Source organism: Hirundo rustica, chromosome 6 (genome assembly GCF_015227805.2).
Source record: "Hirundo rustica isolate bHirRus1 chromosome 6, bHirRus1.pri.v3, whole genome shotgun sequence".
Classification (NCBI taxonomy): domain Eukaryota; kingdom Metazoa; phylum Chordata; class Aves; order Passeriformes; family Hirundinidae; genus Hirundo; species Hirundo rustica.
Genome location: NC_053455.1, coordinates 29,961,461 through 29,980,408, shown reverse-complemented (window position 1 = coordinate 29,980,408; position 18,948 = coordinate 29,961,461). Strand labels below are relative to the sequence as shown.

The window sequence follows — 18,948 nt, the reverse complement described above, 5'->3', positions numbered from 1 at the left end:
TTCTTTACTATTGTTACGAGACACAAACCCTGTTTCATATTGCTCTGGCTTCCCTGTCTTTTACTGGTCCTCAAAGCAAATCAGTAATACCCTAGAAACCATATGGACTAGTTCTTTTATATATCCTAGTGTACATATTGTAAGTAGCTGGCCTAAGCTATGCATTAATTGTTCTAATTCACGCATGAGTGTGGGTTTTTTTTAAAGGAGAAGTTGAGTGTTACTTTGCTAACTTTCTGGCCTCTTCCTTGTGGAGCCCTGGAGTTTTGGGGTCCCTCATTTTCTAGACCAGATTCAAAAATTGGCTGCCACCGCAATTTTTAGTCATCCCTGCAGGCTTTGACAGCCTGGGTAAGATCCAGAATCAATGTGTGGGCTGTCCGAGCCAGCACGCTATTGAAAAGCTGCCATTAAGTAGCTCATTCTTAATGAACTGGAGAGCAGTGTTGGTATTTCTCAGAATTAAAGAGAGAATGCTTGTCCTTTGTTGTTGTATTGTGGGTGTGATTTGTAGCCCATCGCCCCCAGGACACCTTGCTGAGCGCTGCTGGACTGGTATTTCACTCAGGAAGACTTGGAGGGAATAGCTCATTCTCGGTTGATATTGCTAACCACCTACTTGTGTGTATGGTGTTTTTCTGCAGTTCCTATCTGGGCAAGGCTGGGGCTGACTTAAAGGTCTTCTTGCCTTAGTCAGAACAGTATAAAAGAGCACAGAGGAGGTTCTTGGCCTGCAAAGATATAAAGCGCTGTACAAACGAATGGCTCTTGTGACTATTTTTGTTGTACTATATCTGTCATTTGAGCAGACTTGCTGTAGCTTCAAGAACAAAGAGTGTTGCTAGGTATCTTATAAAAGTACCCTGTAATACAGACCTTGGGACTGCCTTGCAGATAGGTCTCCTCCTGTTCCTGGCTGGAACCACTTAGCGAAGGACCGTGCTTAAAAATGTCTGTTCAAATAACCACAGCACAGCCACATGTGCTGAGAGCTGATGCCGTGGAGACCAGAGGTGATGCAGAAATCTCTAATGATGCTTTTTCTAAATGGTTGCTGTTTGACAAAATTCTTAATGAATTGCTGAACCAGGCTGGTGCTGCACTCAGCTCTAACAGAACACTCAAAACCCCAGCTCCGAAGTATGGTACTGTATCTCTTCCTTTATTTAGTTCTGTGAAATAGACTATACTGGTAATTTCAAGACATTAAAAAGGAATGGAAGACGAACAATCTGCTGTAGTGGTTTTTTTCCATGTTGGTTTTGTGATAACTTCTGCTTGACATATGGGCTTCTGTTTAATCTGTCATGTCTGGGAAGGCATTTTAAGCACAAAACAGGTAGAAAATGATTCCAAATGGCGGAAGGACTGACAGTGTAGTTCTGCATCAGAGTTTTACATTAGTTTGCCTGTTTTAATTGGAAAGGAAGTTTAAGGATATTTGCTAAAAATAATAATTGCTAAATAGTGGCTAAATTGCTAAATAACAGAATTCTGTTTTTATCTTAGGAAAAAGTTGCACTTTTCAGTGAAGGTTGGTTGTTCTTTTTTATTTGTTTTTTCCCCATTGTTAATGGTATTGATCTCACTTAAGAACAGCTCTTGAAAAAAATGAAGTGTGCTACTGAAATTGTAGTTGTTCTGTTTCCTTGAAAGTCCCAAGCAGACTTAAAATTAAAAACCAAAACTGAAAGCCACTGGGAGGATAAGGTAGGCAGCTTGCACAACAAAAATTGCAAATGGGAAAAAAAGATCTTGCGTTTGGCTTACGTGTTAATTCATTGAATTCTTTTAAACTGGTGCCCTTTTGGAAGGTGTGGTCCAGGCTTTCTCCATCTGCTGATATGATGGTTGTTTCAGGGTCTTTCACCCAGGAGTAGTGGGAGAGGATGGGTACGTGAAGTGTGAACTGAATGCACAGCATGTGCACTTGTATTGCCTTGTTAAAGACAGAAGGCATCTTAGATGTTTTCTTAGTTCAGATAATCTAATATTTCATAATGGCTTGTGTTGCAGTTCAGGTTCTGATACATTTGGAAAAACTGTCCTACAGTTAACTTTTGAAGCTGCTGAGTTGGGATTTAGTTGAGATGTTTGACTACCTAAAATTTATCCTTTGCTGAGTTACGCTGCCTCATGAATGGAGGTAGCATATTTTGCATTGGCTGCCTACTGCCACGTTCCCTGCTGAGCCAAAGGCAGAGTTGCTTATCAGTCAGTCTTTGATTTTCTGAGGTTTGTAGCTTAGTATTGCAAGTCAAGTCTGTGCAGGCTGATGGTTTGCCTTAACTGCCATTCTGGAAATGTTAGTCTCAATATCTTGACTCATCAGTCAGCTTTGGGATTTGCAGTGCAGGAGAAATACCCAGTGTTTTATTTAGCTTACTCTGCAGTTTAGATGGATAGCTCTAGCAGTCCTATCACCTGAAAGTTAGAGGGGGGCTGTTGTACTGTGGAGGAGCTGTCCCAGTTCAAGTTTTTGTTGTCAAAGAGTTTTAGCTTGGACAGATTTTACCCACTCATTTTAGGTTTACCGTTCTGGTAGCTAAGTCTGGTGGAGGCCCTTTGTTTTGCCTCTCTCCCTGTCTATAACACGGGTGAGACTTGGCAGGGTCTGGTGAAGCACCTGAGCTTTGCCCAGTGCCCGAGCGCGTGTTCCTGCCTCGCTTCCCTCGCGCTGCGCTTCTCCAGAGCGGAGAGCAGGGACAATCTGTTCTGTGCTGACGGAAGCATCCAGTGCAGAGCAGAGAGGGAAGCAGCTGTGGTTCGAAGAGCAGCGGAAAGGAAGGAGAAGATGCTAGGCTGGAACACAGAGGGCAAGCTCTCAGAGGAGAGGAGCAGCGACTGTAAAAGCCAGAGGCTGTTTAAGAGAAAACGGGGCTATGCAGGGAGCAGCGCAGGGAACAGTGAGAGGAGTTGATTTATAAGCAGCAGTGAATAACAAAAGGAGGTTCTGAGGATAGGAAAATTGCAAATAATTACTTGTTTGGGTTGAAAAAGTTCTGGCTGACCTGCACCATTCTTCCAGAAAGGTACCGCAGTTTGATACTGCTGAGATTTAGTGGCAAGTGCTCTCAATGGAAGGTTCTTTTTTTCAGGAATATGCTTCTCCAATTAGTTGGTTCTTTAGGTCTTGAATTAGTTAACTCTGAAAAAGAGTATTTTATCTGTAGATTTTGTTTATTTTCTGTTTTACTAACTCCTGCTTCTTTGAAGAGAGATTACCTGTGTCCTTCAAAAGCCTGTGGTATTTTCAAGGGGAACCATTTTTATGTAATTGGAGGTCTTTTCTATGAACATAAAACATGAATTAGTGGAATGCATTAATAGTAATGTGGGTGTGAAGAGAAGTCTGAAGTGTTTAAAAACTGGATGCTTTTTTGTTCATAGTATGGTTTTTGTGGTTCGTAATTGAGAATAATGATGGATGCTCGGGGGAAGCTTCTCTTTTTTTTGCTTTGGTCATTTGAAATGAATAGTATATTCCTATTATAAGCTCAGACAGTAATGATAAAAGCAGTACTTGTCTCTGTCAATATTTGTGAAAAACGAGTCTCTGGAGATTTCAGAATATTTTACTTAATGATGAGAATAGTAAATCTGTCCTGTGTCTGGGTGAGCTGTCTTGTATCAAAACATTATTAATTGATTTTTATACTTTACAGCAGTGTTTTGGGAATAAGTACTGGAATGAAAGCCAAAAGCTCCACTCTGGATTTTAAGAATCATGCTGGAAAAGACTTAAGGGATTGATTTAGTTTTCTGGTTTAAAAATTTTGAGAAGGAAGAAACTGGAGGGACTTAAACTGCCGACTAACTTTATTTGCCAGCAGTCTCAAACTACTTACATCATCACAGGGATATGGTTTTCCATTTCTGTACAGATATCTTGGTTTATGAAGACAGGAATTCAGTGAGGACTTTATTTTCACTTAAATCCACAATTAACATTAAATTGTGGAAGTAGGGATTTACTGGGATTACTGAACTATAGATTTGTTTCTTCAGATACAAATACCATGAAGGCCAGTTGTCACATTTTCTAGAAATGCGGAATTTTACATACTGGCCACATTCTATACATGAACCAATTCCTTAAACATTGTGTTTTGTCTTTATTCTGAAACTCATTGTGTAATGTCAGGTGGTACAGTATAGATAAAGAACTATGTATGTTTGTAACAGGGCTTGCTTCAGCTTGAGTAAGATATTGTGAGAGTTTTCTCCCCGATTTAGAAGCACATTTTCAAGGAAATAAACAACTTCACAAATAGCTGTGCAACAGGATTTTGTGGGGTAAGTTGACCCTTATATGTATTTTGCCCTCACAAGTTGGACATTCTTTTGGAAGTTCTAAAGCAGGTTAATTTCAGTTTAGTTGAGCCAAGCGTTTTCTATATGCTTGTGTTATATTTGCTTTTCCTCCTCCTACTTGGAAGGCATACACACATTCTTAAAATCTCTAGGATATAGTAAAGTGTATTCTACCGGTTTGGAAGCTGAGTGTGCCTGTAATGCGAGGAGATGACTGTAGGCCAGAAATAGAGAAGATGGGAATGGAGATGGGAGGGTTCAGTCTCCCTGTTCCTGGCAATGGCCAGCTGCCAGCTGGGCTGAAGCTGTAATGTTAAACTGCAGAGTGGGCCCCAGCACAAGTTCTGCGGCCTCAGAGATGTTGATGTCTGTTTTGTCCTTCACACAGATTGGATAAATCAATGGGGAGGCCTTTAGACGGCTTGAGAGTAGAGACACATACACAATGCTGTTATGCAGTGCAGAAACATGTGGAAGTCTGGGAGAAGTCAGCTGTTTATTCACATGCTGGAAAATAATGTTCAGAAATCCTGTGGTGCAACGCATTTTAGGGCATTATTCAGATGAAGTATTGAATTCCCTGGACTTGAGGCTATTAAAAGTGAGAGCCGTGTCTAGTAGCATAGTTATTTCCTTGTGCATGTATGTGTTGCTGTGCATGTATCTCCTGTTTCCCCACTTGCTATATGCTCAGGAGGAGTCTTCCTGCTAGGACCCCTCTGTGGTCTCTTGAAAATGATAGCGTCTGTCTGAAAAAGCAGCAGTTCCTTTGGGAGGAGATGGGCCTGCTGAGGATATGCAGTGCTGGAGAAAGGGTTGTTTTTTTTTTTCTTCCCCTTTTTCACCTTTTCAAGTTAGAGCTTGCTTCTTTCTGAAAGCCGGAAAAGCCATGCTGAGGCAAGAAGGGCTGAATTTTGGAAGGAGGGAGTTGGATTAGACACAAGCAGGACTGCTGCAGCTGGCATTACAGGGATTGGGGTGGGGGAGAAAGATGGGGTGCAGAAAGCTGTTGGCCTATTAAACTGGGGGGGGGTCATGAGTCAGTAACAGCCCTACATCCACTGTGCTATGACAGGGAAGACAGGTCTGAATGTGAAGGTCTTGGGAACTGCAGTGGCAATTGATTGATTCTTGCTTGGATTGAAACATCTGTGCTTATGTACTGTTTTTGTTCTTACCTTTCAATAATGACTTCTACCCAATTGTGGTTTTGTGCACGTGCTAGTCTTTGGATAGAATTGTGTGAATGAGTTTGTCTTTTAATGAATGGTGGATGTTCTTTCTACTAAGTTTCATGTAGAAAAAGAGTGAAGAAATGTTTGTCTTGTACTAAAAACATTGCCTAGTCTGCTACTAGGAAGGATTTCCATCTACTATAATGTAACTGTATAAAAAAAAGAAACTGAAGGCGGCCTCTCTAAAAATTAGAATCATTTGCAGATTACTCAAAACAGGAAAAAAAAAAGATTGTCTGTACTAACAATCCTTGAAAAGGGAACTGTTTATAGGGAATAATTTATGTGAAGGATTTTGAGCTAGGAGATGATTTTACAAAAGATGTTTTTTAAATTGCATTTATCAAAACCTGAGGGCTTCCTTTTTTCTTCCACCTCCTTTATGTAAGCATTGGTACTTATTTGTACCCAGGCTATTTTGTTTTCCCAGTTATAGTTCTTACCATCAGTTTCATCCAGTTACAGATTGTTTTTTTAAAAAATAAGATGTAGGAATTTGAAGGTATTTTTATAACAAATCATATATAAATATCCATCTGAAACAACAGCCAGTAAAAATTGCTACTATAGAGTTTGTTTTGATAAGATTTTTTTCCCAACCTCCTCTAAAGTTGTGACGCTTTACAGTTTTGGAGTGGATCTGCTTTGCCTGTCATTAAACTTTCAGTACTTACAGCTGTGTTTAACACTTGCCGATGTTGAATATGGTAGGTTTATATCAAATACTCAAAGCAGGGGTCTGTAAGAAAATCTGCACCTCATGTGCCTCCTTGATGCTTAGCAGCAGCATTTAAAAATTTTACAGAAAATGAAAGCAACTTCATTATTGTATTATGACAGTCAGGTTTGCAGTGATTCTAAGTAGATATAACCCAATATTCCTGTTCCATGGATATTTTCATATGTTATCACTGTAAAATAATTTAGTCTCTGGCAGAAGGACTACTGGCTGTCAGTGTCTTTCAGGTGCCTGTCAACACATCACCATAGCTCTTTTCATGTATACACATAAAAAATTACCATATCCATAGGGAAGATATTTTAATTGGAGAACTTATTTTAAATTTTTTATGAGTAAAAATGTAGCCATAAAAGGCTTTGTCCTTTAAAATTGCAAATGCAATAAGATGTATGCTAAATCGGAGGCGTTGACTTAATTCACCTGAGCAATATTTATATTTAACTGTGATATAAAACATACATGATATTTACCCTTGGAGACTAGTGCAAATTTGAGACACAATGAGAGTTTTCAAATGCAGGTTGACACAACTTATGTCTGCCTAAGAGTGTGTTTTAACCAAGAATGCATTTGGTCTGTGCAAGAGGAAAACTTCTGAAAGCCCTTTAAAAAAAAACAAAAAACAAAACAACAAAAAACCCACAAAACCAGAAGGGATAGGACATAATCCCATTAACATACAGTGATCTGTATAATAAATGGAAGATTTATTAATGAGGGTGATATTGCTTTTTATTAATTTGTTATTGCCGCATGGATTTTTGTTTTAATTTTATTTTTAAGACTCTTAAACATTGCCTGAAAGAACATGCTGCATACTTCTTGTTTTCTCCCTTTTGCAGGTGTTTATTTTCCTTGATTACATCTAGAGGGCTTCCTTGTGTCCCAGGTAACTTAAGAACTGTGGTAGACAGGGTCAGTTTGAAAACTTTATGGGGGAAGAATGTAGTCTGCTATCAGAAAGGTGCTCGGGTTCAAAGGGGAGCCTGTGATGGCTGCAGGGCTTTTTATTTTCTTATACCTGCACTGAACTCTTGATCTGCAATCACAGTATTTACTTTTTCAAAATACTTCCCTTTTTCTGAATTTCAGTAAAATTTTCTGGTTTGGATGGATTAAGTTTGTTTACTTAGTTTTAAAGCTCCCTTGGAATTCTTTTTGTAATTTCAGAAATGTGGCATTATTAGGCCCATTTTTCTAATATTATCCAATAATTCTTTAATGCATGCTTATTTAGATTAATACAGAAATCTGTAGGCAACCAGTTGGTTTGAAACAAGTATTTTCTTCAGCTTGCATGGGTGCAGAGCTGTGTGTCCATGCTGTGAAATGTCAAATTGTAAAACCATTGTAGAAAATACTACAGAATGCCTAGTGTCTTTTTCCCTACAATTTAGAAAATGAGATCAGTCCTGAAGTAAAAATGTTCCTGGTAAATAACAAGATAAATTGAAAAGTGTATTAACGTTGTGTAAGAGTATTCATTCATGTGTGGGGATGGCAGTGGTTTAACTAAGTCAGTACAGTGTGATTTCACATATTCAATTGCTGTCATCTCTGTGTATTGAACTCACTTTCCCCCAAGGTATTTTGAGATAATATTTCGATTTGTTTATTTTACGTCACTTTTTCCATGTTTAAGAGTATCTTGGAATATTTTTCAATTAATGAGGTTAATGAATGGATTCAAGCAAAATATTATTATCTTTGTTCTGTTCCTGCCCCTGCACGTGCACCCCATAACATGTGCACAGAGGAGATGCTTAGCTTCATACAGTGGAACAGATTTTTGTTATAGTTCGGGTGTTTTCACTTAGGCAGCAGGATAGTTATTCTTCAGTGGTAAATGATTCTGGGAATGGTGCTTTTTAACTGGCACCCTGATGAGTTACCACCTTCAACACAGAATCTGTAGCTCTCCTGAGTATGTCAGGTAACCAGATGATGGGGAGGCTGACTTAAAGCGGTCACATCTAGTTATTCATGAGTTGAGAGTGCACTTTAGGGTGACAGTTATACAAAAGTTAAGCATTTTGCAGCATACTGGTTGTGTTAGAAGTAGGTTTTAAAATATTAGGAGAATAATGGTTGACAGAGTAAAGGACTGTTATATTGGACTGAAAAGGAAAATGGCAGTGGGAGAGGAAAGTAACTTTCAGTATTGTATTTTCAGGCTCATTAATAGGCTGTCTAGAAATCATTGATCTGTAAATAATTTCCAAGATTGTGGTGAAAATGACTCCTTTTAAAAAAAAAAAGGCAGATAAATGGGGTTAAACGCTGTGAATGGATTGAGCGCACCTTCCCCTCTGAAATTTTTATGAGCTAACATGCAAAAAGTGTTGAGCAATTTTTCTGTGATGCAGGTTAATGATGTTCATGTTTCCAGAGGAAAGAAGTGATGGGTATGACAGTAGCCTTCCTTTCTCCATCCTGGAAATCTGCAACTTAAGAGTGTATTTGAGACTTAAGTTTTCCTCTTTGGGAATTTTCTGGAGGTTTTTTTTCATTAAATTCTCCATGTACAAGAAATCAGCACCTCTGCCTTGTTTATTTAGAGAAAGTTAAGATTCGTGTAAAATGCTCAAAGCTCTGGATGTGCTGTAGAGGAGGTGCTTTGCTGGTATGGACTGAGAGGAGGCCTCTCATTTTGACTGGTTGCTGTTACCAGATTAATCCTGTTTTCGAGTTAGGCTGAGGAACGTCCTTCTTGTCTTCACAGAGAATCCCCCAGTAACCAGCTTCCTTGTTCCTTTGGGCTCCAACAGGTGACTCAATTTAAGAATGTGTATTAGCTCATTTGCTGTCACTGTTTCTACATGGAAAAGGAAATTTTCATTTATGTTGGTTTAATAATATTTCCTGGCAATGTAATGAGCTTGATCATGCACACTTTCAGAATGTAGGCTCAGCAGAAGTTCCCATGACTCATGAACATAGAGCTTTTCATCCATGTAATTTTTTTTCCAGCAGAGTGTTTAAAAAAAAAAAAAAAAATCCTGGCATATACTACTGGAAGTTCCCTTTTTTACTACTTAAGCTTGAAAGATTTCTGTAGAACGAGGGACATTACTCACTTAAGGAAGTGTACTTTCTTTCATATGTTACTCCTGCCTTATTGGTCAGTATCAGTCTCACTCACATCCTCTTCTTGTGCAGATTAATTATTTCAAGCTGTCTTCTCCATCTGTTACCAGATTTGGGAATGCAACTTGACACAGTTTACCTGCGTGTTTTTATCCCACACTTAAAACAAATAGGCAGGAAAAAATAGGCAAAAAACCCCCCATACCCTTTAAAGGCTTTTTATTTCCTTGTCTACATTGTTTCCTTTGTTTCTTTTACTGGTGTGTGCAACGATCTTATCAGAAAGTTATACTGAAAATGAACTCTAACTTTTATGTGAACATGCTGACTTTTTTCACTTCCACAAATTTCACTGTACAGCTGGAATAGCTGTGCTTCATTAGTTTAACATGAAAAAGGACTCGTTTATTATCTTGATAATCTCCGTGTTTCTGGAATTAAGTTATATTTGCATCTGGTGGAGTTTGTGGAAGCCAGTTTTTCTCAGTGCAGAGACCCTGGAAAATGCATTGTATGAAATCTTCAAAAATATTTTTTTCAGTAAATGTCATACCAGATGGCTTTGAGACCTATTTACCTATCTGTTTTTGTTGATCTTGCTTTGCTGCTTCAGACCTCAAAACTTAATTTCCCCACCTGCTGATAAATATAGGATCATAGGAATTGCCATATTAGGTCAAACCATCTGTTCTTTAATTAGGAGTAGTAACAGATGCTTGGGATGATGATGCACAAAAAAAAGCTTACGAGAGGCAGTTATGACAGTAATATACTCTGGGGTGCATCTCTGCCATCCTGGTAGTTTGACTTGTGTCAAAAGACTCAAAGACTTTGGTATCTAGTCTAGCTCTTTGTTATTAAAATATTTTTTGTTACAATGTAATTTTATTGTCTGTTCTTCCCTTTAATGCTGCTAAACTTTTGGTTTGCAATCCCATATCCCTTAGCAGTGTGTTCCTGGGTAGAAGTATGAAGAGGACGCCCTTTTTGTTGATGGCAAACTTGTCAGCTTTCATTTGGCCTAACATAATCTCTTGTTCTTACGATATTCTGGGGAGGAAATTCTTCTCTGACTTTTGTGTGCCGTTTTCTATCTTGGCAGGGCAGGGGAAATCTTAGTCTTCCTGATTTTCCCCTTCATATTGATATTTCTGTGCTGCTTGTTTTTCTTGGGATGTCTCTCTGTAACACTTTTAAAACAGCAGCAACTGGATGATTCCAATTTCTCACCATGTTTCAACTGAGAAAACACTGTTAGTTCCTGGCAGAGAGGACTTTTATGCCTTTGAAAAGGTATAATCTTTAGGAAAACCTTCAGAATTTTAGCTTTAAATTGAGTTGTTATGGTGAAGATGGCTTTGCAAGGGGAATGTTGGCTAAACCTGAAACATTGCTGCAGGGAATTACATGGCTGGGGCAGAGCCCCTTTTGGGGGGCTCAGAGGATGTCTGTGCTTCCCTGGGTCATCCTACATCCGAAATGAGAAGCAGCACCTTCCTTTTATCTTACAGCAGCTAGACTAGTACTTACAAGATTCTCAAACTGGGGTGGTCAAATGTTGGGTTTTGGTAGTAGCAGCAGCCTTATTATCTAAACAGCAATTCCCAGGTCGGGGGTTGTGGCAGCTACAACTGAGCATGGAGCGCAATAAAAACCTGTTGGGTTTTTTGGTTTCTTGTGCTGGTCAAGAGCGCTTGGTGTAGAAACCAGGTGATGTAGATCAAGATTAAAAATACTTCTGCAAAAGGGGCTTTAATTCACTTCATTTTTAGGAGTTTTGCAAGGGGAGGTTTGCTTCTTAGTGGAGTATTGCTTGGGTATTGTAAGCCTCCATAAATTGCTTACAATATTCTACTTAGATGCTTAGAAAACTCATGATACGTGAAACCTCAAGGTGAGTGCAAGTTAGTAGTGAAGAAGTGGATAGGATTTGGGTGAGTGGCTGAGAAGACAAGTAGGAAATTTAATGGTGGGGAGGGAGACATGTTAGTGAGGAGAAACGAAGTGTTGAACCCTATCCTAACCTAGTAAGGGAATGCAGTTGTTTTTCTAACCTGCTTCTAAGCATTAGAACCAGCCGTCTTTGTTGTGCTGTGTTCAGGTTTCCAAGGAGATGTGAGATATTTTTATGAAACTGAGAAATTGAGAAATCATGGGAAGAGGAATTTTAAATGCATGTCAAACCTGAAAATACAGTGTCGGGAAGAACTTGTGTAATGTGCAATATTTTAAAGATAAAATTGAAATGCCATATGACTGAAATTGTCTTTTTTCACCAATGGTGATACTTTAGTGTTTAACTGAGAGCTATTTTAGGATGATAAACAACATTCCTTTCATTTTTAACTGCTTGGAGGGAAGACCAAGTGCCTTGCAGTAGATGCTGTTTATTCCAAAGTCTGAAGGAATTCTTTACTCAGGATCAGAAACTCTGAAATGTTACTGAGCATTTGTTTGTTTTAAGAATCTGCATATCTAAATCTTGAGCTAGCTATTTGGTTTGAGAGCATTCAGTTAACAGATTCTGCACGTTGAGCAACTCGGGAATGTTCTGTGCCTAGAATGCTGAGGGCAATAAAAAATTGTATGAAATGCTGAAGTTAACTATGTGAAGAGTTTAGGGATCTTCAGTTGGACAACAGCATGTGTGTTGTGTATGATTGTTTTGCCTGTAAAATGTACTTAGATTCAGACTTAGGCTTAGGAGTTCTTGGTAGTTGCAGGGCATCCCTTGAAGCTGCTGGATGAACGGGCTAATTTTGCTAATTGTGAAGACATGCCTGTGTTTTGTGAAAGACCTCATGATTTAGTAATCAAGAGATGGACTTCTGTATTGGTGGTGGCATCACAGTGTTTGCTACAGAATGTTTTAGTGCAGCATTGTTAAAATTAGATGAATGGGATTGCAGCAGACCTACAAACCAAAGGAGAGACTGATTATCATTTGTGCTTATTGCAAATTACCTGCATGCTGCTATATGTCCTGTTTGAACTTAAGATTTATTCTAGTCACACATTGCTGTAAATTTGTTGTGGTTCTGGCTGATTTTCTATTTCTTCTGTTTATTTTAACCCTCTTGTGATTTCACTTTTATGCCCTGCTGTCACTAAATGTGGCAGTCTCTGTTGTTGTGGTTACAGTATTATTTGTGCACCTTTGCTGTGGCTGGCATGTTGGAACGGGGTGGGTAGGGGATGTAAGAAGAGTTCATGTGGAATTTTACTATGGGAGTCCAAAAATTCAGGAGAAGGATAAGCAGAAACCAAAAATACTACCATGTGGATGAGAATCTGAGGTGGAAGCCTTATGGGGGACTGTAATGTTGGGGGAGGAATAAATATAATGAATATGGGTAAAAAACATTGGCTCCAACTTCAGAATAACTAATGTGAATCAATCAACAATGAACTATATGTCCACTGGAAATCAGTCTTCCTCAGAACTACTTGTTTAGGGGACTCAGCAACCCATAGTGTTGTTGGATCCCCAGCTGTGATAGTTACTATTTTTTCCATAGGTACATGAGGATTTTCTTTACAAGCAGTCAATCATGGGACTTTTAAAGAAATATGGAACACCTGATTTAGTTAAAAAAAAACTCAACAATGTATGATTTTTTTAGAATTTCACTAGAAAAAAACCCAAGAAAACCCCACCCCAAAATGCAATGCACGGTCTTGAACTTTTTGGTAGAAGACTCCCTTTTTATGTGTTGAAAATATCTTTTTTAAAATGCTTTTAGTTGTCATATCTCTTTATTATGGTTCCCTGCTGATTTTTGCTTTTAAAACCCTAGATTTTGTTTTACTGAATATTCTAGGAAGGAGTCACCTACATTTACTTAATAACATGTCAAACCTTAATTTCATCCTGTCACCAATGAAGATCTTTGAACATTGATGTAAACAAGCAAGTGAGCTGAAAATTTTGTGTTAATGAAAATATTTGTAATAAATTTGAAAATACTGTTGTTATTGAGAAATCACAGAACACAATGAATTGCAGAAGTTTTCCCTAAACGAAATCATTAAGAGATTTTTACTGATGCAGAAAACCAGATGTCTTGCCAAGCTATCACCAGTTGTGGTTTTCAGTTAAACATGCTGATTTCTTAAAGTAGCAGCCCTCTGAACTGCTCCGGTGATTTGAGTTCTGTCTTTGCTTGAGTAACGTATTCTTGAGATTAATATAATAGAATAAAGCTTGAGCAGCTTCAAAAAGGGACTGAAAACGCAAAAGCTTTGGGTTGTAGTAACAAACATTACTGAAGGTTACATTACCTGGTTATAGGAGCAATTAGGTTGTTTCTCGTGGATGCAATGGCTTCAGACTTAGATGCCAGGTTTGGATGGTGTATTCAGAGGGGATTCTGTCCTGGGAGGGTGGTGAGGCCCTGGAACAAGCTGCCCAGAGACATTGTGGGTGCTCCATTCTGGGAAATATTCAAGGCTGGGTTGGATGGGGCTTTGAGCAAACTGGTCTTACAGAAGGTGGTGTTGGACTAGGCCATCTTTAAGGTCCCTTCCAACCCAGCCATGACTTTGGCTTGATATGTGTGGAAAAGGTGAAAGTGTGAGGGGTAAATTAAATAAGGGTCACCGAATGAGAGGAATATAGGGTTTTTTTGTTGGCATCTGAGTGCAGAGAGAACTTCAGTGAGCACTTCACATTATGGAGACATAGTTTCCCAACTTTACTGTAGACAGCAGAGTGAAGATTTTTTTTTTTTAATTTTTTTTTCCCCTCCAGTGAAACCTCAAAGCTAAAGAGGAATTTCAAAATGAAAATAAAATCATCTGTCAGGAGAGATTCATTAGCTGCTATTCAGTACTGAAAACTGAGCAGAATGCTTGTGGCCAGCTAAATCAATATGAATGTGTTACATTTTTATATTTTTTCCTTGCATGCGTAACGAAACACATCTAAATAATTTTGATTTAGGCATGATTGCAGTTAGTTAATGTCCACTTGTATTTAAAACTTTTCTTAAAGAAAATTATGCATTTCTGAGAATCAGTTTTATTTGAAGGAATGATAAACACAATTTTTTACATTGATGAGACGAGTCCTGTCACATCAGTTATCTCTCATACAAAACTAACACCAGGTTTCATTAAAGGCATGGTTTGGTGCTGTGAACATTTAACTTGTTAAACCTTGTGCAGACAGCCCTTCCTACATGGAGTTCTTTAATGATTTTATCCTGGAGCTTGCTGCATAGAGAGTCTAAAATTGCATACATCTTGCCTAAGGGAAGGTCTTAATTGTGGTATTTTGTTGTAAAGTCAGAAGGATTAGTGTCTATGGTAGGTTTAGTAATCAAAATAGTAGAGAGAGGTCTAGCTACACCAAAGTGCTGTGGTCTCCTCAAAGGGTGTGTGTCAAGCAAATCTTCTTTTCTCTGATGTGAGAGAAATTTCTACTCTTCCCTGCGTGTAAGTGTCACATGGCTGAATGAAATTTGGTACTCTAAATAATCATTGCTGCTTGTGTGGTAACACATCAGCAGCCTCAAAATGGGCCTGTACCTTCTGAGCTGCTGTCTCCTGTCTTTGTGTGTTTGTGGGCACAGGCTCACCTGCCCTCTGGTGTCAGAGCTGCGTGCAGTGCTTCATCTCTGAACTTGGGAATGTGGTTATGCACTCACCCACAAAACAGGGTAGAAAGGAGGTGTCTCTGTGAGTGGTATGGTTAACCTACACGGTAGCTGTCACAGTATAGGCCTAATGCTTTTCCCTTCTGTCTTCTGTAAAAAACCTGTGTCCCTTTGCACAAGCTTGCATCCTCTGTTTTCATCTGAGAGAAGAGGGAAGGCAGCATGTTTTCCACCTAATTACGTTTTATACTTTACATGGGGACTTCTATTTCACATCCAGGAGCATTTCAGAGCCACGCTGTGGCTGATGCACTTCTCACCTCCAGCGCTGTCGTCTTCTCTGAAATGCTGCCTGTGGATATAGATTCATACAATTGTTTGTCAGAAAAGACTGCTAAGTTAATGGGGTCCAACTCTTAACCTAATACTGCCAAGTTTGTCAGTAATCCACATCCCCAAATGCCTCATCTGCACATCTTTTAAATACCTCCATGGATGGTGACTCCACCACTTCCCTGGGCAGCCTCTTCCAATGCTTGGTAATCCTTTCGGGGACAATTTTTTTTTTTTTTTTTTTTTTTTTTTTTTTTTTTTTTTTTTTTTTTTTTTAAATATCCAGTCTAAGCAACTGGTACAACTTGAAGTCACTTCCTCTTATCCTGTTGCTTGTTACTGTGGAAAGGAGACCAGCCCCCACTTTGCTACAGCCTCCTTTGAGGTAGTTTTAGGTATGTGGGGAAATGCAGAGATGTGAGTCAATGCGATTAAAAATCCTGGGGAAATAACATTGTTGAATAATAGGATACAGTCTCTTCATGGTCTTGAATCTGGTCCTGAGTGTGGGGATACAGCATCTACATCTACTTTTGTCCTTGAGACTTTTTTTACTGTGCAGTGAACAAACCACCTTTATGGCACTCCATGTATAAGGTTACCTGTGCTGTTTGCATTATTCAGTTTGTAAAACAAGTGGATGTCTGTGGTGCTAATTAAACATCATCCTCCCAAGAGCCAATTATCTGCAAGTAGAAACAGCAGAAACATGATACAGTGTTGCATCACAGGGAGGATGAAACATTTCCCTATCCAATGCTTCTTTCTTAGCTAACAAGTCATATTAATTTTATTGGTTGCATTTACGTGTGAGAGCTCTAAGCAGAAACCTCAGGGCATTGCAGTGCTTAATGTATAATAAATACTATTTGCTTTTTTTAATGGCTAAATGAAAATTCATTTTAAGCTTTTATCAAGAATCTTTGTAAACATGTTATGAAACGTTAAAACTAATCTTTAATGTGTTGTTTTAGAGGTCTGGCAAAGAAAGTTTTCTTAGTAATGTTGTCACTCATCTAAAGGGGGGAAAAATGGCTGCAGCTGAAAGCTTTTTACCAGTTTCTTAATTGAATGGTTCTAAGAGGGAAACAAGAGTATTCTACTAGTGTAAACCTTTGGCAGTTTGGGGAGTTAAGTTAGTAATGCCAAATCCAGAAGGTGGCTATAGGCAGGTCAAGGCTGAGGCACATTGATGGGTCTCAAAACCTCGCAGTATTTGCACGCTGGTTCCAGGAGTCTATTTCCCATTAAGTTAATCAGATGCTTATGACTTTTTACAGCTGTTTAACCTGCAAAGAGCTATTTTAACTGCACTGTGATATTCAAGAGACATGTCACATGTTGCTCTCATTAGTTCTCATCTTTGCAACAAAATTAGGGGAACTGTTTGTTTCTTCCCTTAATTTTCAAAATTAATATTTCAATAAAATGTTTAATAAAAAGCCCTAAAAGCTGTCCCTTGGCTACTTAGCATTCACCAGTATCTTTTTTGCCATCAGGCCTTCCTTACATATGGTGTCTCTCATATAAATAGACAGTGGAGAAAACATAATTCCTCGATTTGCATTTATTCCGTTGTTTACCTATAAAGAAGTGTTAAGATCTCTATCTGTGTTTCATGAAAATTTAAAAAAAAAAAAAAAAGAGACAGTTGTTTCCCTGTGGGGAAATGGCATTCTCATTTTCTGCTTTTAGCTCTGGGCGTATGGTGCTATTATGATTATGTACTCTTAGTCCCACAGGTTGCGCTAGTGAAAGTGTCTTTGCAGAACTTTTTAGTGCAGCTTAAAGAAGCTGCTGGAGAGCATGGTTCATGTTTGGGTTTTTTTAGTTCCCTCTGCTGAAGTTAGCACATGCCTCAGGAGTGAGAGTTTCCAGCATTTGAAACAGCAGATTCTACAGAACTAATGCAATTTGTTTGCTAAAGTGAATAATCCAACTAATGGATGGCACGTGTTATGTCACGGTGTAAAGGAAATCAATTCCAGCAGATGTGCAGCTGTCTCCCAGCATCCAGCTGCTGCCTCCCTTATGCTTCACACTCAAAAGGCTTGGAAGTATTTTTGGTAACAGGGAAGGTGGATTTTGGTGTATTTTAGGCATCTTGGACTAAAAGAAGCATCTGTTGTTTTATGGACTGTGTTGCTTTAAAAATTGTTTGGTCCGAGTCCATTTCTAAATTGGACAGTAACACTGGACTCTAAACGTAACAATCAAAAAGATAATTTTAAAAAAATCTAATAATGCATTTCTCTGACACATTGGATAATCCTTTTATTAATATGGTTCCTCTGTATTCAGTAAAAATCCTACAAAAGTTGTCATTGTTTTCGGAGTTTTGTGTATACAGTTTCCCTGTGGAGCTTGGAGTATTCAAAACTTTTTTCTGCAAAATAATTTTTTGCTTTAATTTAAAACAATTCAAGCTTCTTATTGACATTGAAGTTCTCTTTTGAAATAACATTTGACTTTTTTAATATCTAATGAGCTCTTAGTTTAATACAGAGATGTCTTTAAAAAATTGGTGTCCTGATTTTCTGTTACTGTCATTCTCATTGGTGGTTGTGAGAAGCAGTCCAGTAAATACTTTAATTCCTGAAGACATGTGCTTTAGTAATAAATTAAGTGATGACTTTAATGATAGTACTGCATAGGCAATTCTTTTGCAGGGAAATTCAGTGCAGCAGTACTGGTGTTAGAACTTGGAATTTTCATGCAGTTACTATGCACAGTAAAATTCACAGCATAGTGGAAGAATGAAAAGTGACAGTTTCTTGTTAGAATTTAAATGGCATAATAAAAAATTATGATCAGTGCGAGAACTTTTAATTGATCTTTTTATGCTCAAGTATAATCCTGACATACTGCCAAAATGAAGGTGCATATGAATGAAATTGCTAAGTTTCCTAGTTAATTGCATGGATTTATCTCAGACCCTTCTCCTTAAAACAACACTTCTGTAGAAGGCTAAATTTTAAAGATGCTTACCAGTTTTGGGGGAGTCTCATTTTACTTAAATACTTGGAGTTATTTTGCAGTACTTCTATGTATGTATTTATTAGAGAGGTTCTTAAGTTAGCCTTGTGCAGTAGATTTTGTATGTGGTGAAATCAGCCACCTTTTCCCCTTTTTGTAATATCAATTACTTTTTTTGAAGTCTTTGCCAATACTGTACTGTACTGAAATTGTTGTGCAGTGGTTGCTCTTTAGTGATGTTCAAGTCCTACCTCCTAGTGGAAATGTTCTTTTAGTTGTCCAGTGAGTTATGTACAGTATCTTCCTGCAAGTAGATAATTGATCTAACAGTTAAAAGAATATATCTATATAGATATATCTGTGCAGAAATACAATGGTAGATATTATGTCTCTGATAGTTATAACATAAATAGCTTTTTTTCTGAAGGTTCTCAAATTGACATCTTCAATTATTAGATTTGTCACGTGCCTAGTCTTTTCCCAGGAGTTGCAATAAGTGTCAGTATCTGCTGTGCGAGAAAATGGGATGTGACAAGAATAATGTGTAGAGAATATTTTTTCAATTGCTATTACTGTAACATGTTCCTTTAATGAACAAGAATTTATAAGCATGTCTGCTCAGTCTGGAAGTTACAGTCTCCTACAGAACCTCATTTTAGTTGAA

General features: G+C 38.3%; 1 protein-coding gene across 10 annotated transcripts in view; it reads left to right on the top strand.

Annotated features, from left to right (window-relative positions):
• SIPA1L1 (signal induced proliferation associated 1 like 1) overlaps positions 1–18,948 on the top strand; it is a 203,853-nt gene that overhangs the window by 77,194 nt on the left and 107,711 nt on the right. For 3 of the 10 annotated variants that reach the window (XM_040066066.2, XM_058420855.1, XM_040066068.1), the window contains one exon: positions 7,134–7,180. The exons of 6 other annotated variants lie outside the window; for them this stretch is intronic. The gene's annotated coding sequence lies outside the window, so the exon portion shown is untranslated. Of the gene's footprint in view, positions 1–4,281; positions 4,297–7,133; positions 7,181–18,948 lie in introns of those variants that run through there. One more of the 10 variants, XM_058420856.1, reaches the window with a different exon arrangement.